The following is a 1,584-nucleotide window of genomic DNA, read 5'->3' on the forward strand; positions in this document are numbered from 1 at the left end:
ACCTCCGGAGTGTCTGGGTAGAAAAACATGAATCCACTTCTGTTTTAATGTCAAAGTTTTTATTTTTCATCTCTTACGTTAAAATCACCAAACTCCACTTCCCTCCATTTTCCAGCAAAGTCGTGTCCTCCTGTCAGCTCTCCTGCTCACGGTTCTCTGGTCTGCTCCGACACACATGGAGAGTTCAGCTTTGGTTCTCGCTGCACATCCGCCTGTGAGGATGGATTTGTCCTGAATGGAACCGAGGAGACAAACTGCACCTCTTCTGGCGTTTGGAGCGCAGACATCCCAAGATGCATTGGTGAGAACTGTCGGTCAGTGTGGGGTCTTATGGTTCAGGTGAGGAGGTGAGAGGAGTGAGGATTAGAAATATATGCAGCTTACAGGTCATACTCTGGGGTTCCTTTCTTTCATATCTAAGTCACATTTGTAAAGCCTCAAACGTATTGAAACTTGTTCTTTATGCTGATGATGCAGCAGTTTTGTTCAGGAAAAAAAAAATAAAAATTGAAATGGTTAAACGTAAATTATGTTTTAATAATAAGAAAAACACTTTAAGTACATTTGGAATAAAGTAAGTTTATGATTTTTCCTAAAAAGAAAATAAAAAAATAAAAAGAGGAAAAAGTACTGTCTTTTGATGGAGTAATTTTGAAAAAGTTTCTGAGTTTAGATTATTTAAAGTAATTTTGATGAACATTTGTCTTGAAAGATTCTTATTTCATACATTAACCCTGAAGAACTGGTGAAGGCCATCTAGGATTGTGTTTTTTTTTCTTTCTGTTCATTTAGACTTTGATATAAATATAGAACTAAAGCAGGAATTTCCTTCTTCTCCTGCTTCTTTCCTGTCATAAAGATGTTTGGACTTCTGTTGTGTTTAGAGGATCGTGGTCATCAAACAGAACAGATGTTTGAATCCCATCTTCACGTCGGTTTAGCATCTTTAGCTTTAATAAACTCTTCCTTCCTTTTGCTTTTCTCTGAACGTTTTCCTCCTCAGCCCTGACCTGTCCCCCTCTGACCGTCGTCTCTCATGGTTCCACTCTCTGCTGGGATCCACATGAAAGATCCAGTTTTGGTTCTCGTTGTACGACGTCCTGTGAGGACGGGTTTCTCCTGAACGGGACGGCTGACACAGAGTGCTCCTCTGGAGGCACGTGGACCTCTGATGTCCCCGTCTGTTTGGGTAAACTTCTCTGTATTCTGATTTTTGTTTTTAAAAGATGAATTCTGTTCAGTTTTTTCATTGACACAATGCAGCATCTTCACTAAGAATATAAGAAAATATCGATTCAGTGAAATATCGCGATACTTCATTTGGTGATACTTGATACTCGATTTAAAATGCTCAAGACACATTTGATCTTTTAGTGTTCTTTCGTATGTGGAAAATTTTGTGTTTCAAAAATCAGACAATGTTGACTTTTAATAAAAATGTCTTGAATTACCAAAATAAAAGCACCTTGAAACTGCTTGGTTAAAATCAACTTGTATATAGGATACAGTTGCAGAGATCGTTGTTTTGATTATCAAATCAAATGTATTTTACAATTATATGTGTGAAAGGTGTATTAATATTCA

General features: G+C 37.4%; 1 long non-coding RNA gene across 1 annotated transcript; it reads left to right on the forward strand.

The window, feature by feature from the left end:
• LOC112141972 lies at window positions 1–1,188 on the forward strand. Its single transcript, XR_002918502.2, has 3 exons — window positions 1–17; window positions 116–301; window positions 1,004–1,188. It is a non-coding gene; the product is annotated as an uncharacterized LOC112141972 (long non-coding RNA).
• The last annotated feature ends 396 nt before the right edge of the window (window positions 1,189–1,584 follow it).

This window comes from Oryzias melastigma, unplaced genomic scaffold, assembly GCF_002922805.2.
Source record: "Oryzias melastigma strain HK-1 unplaced genomic scaffold, ASM292280v2 sc04639, whole genome shotgun sequence".
NCBI lineage: Eukaryota > Metazoa > Chordata > Actinopteri > Beloniformes > Adrianichthyidae > Oryzias > Oryzias melastigma.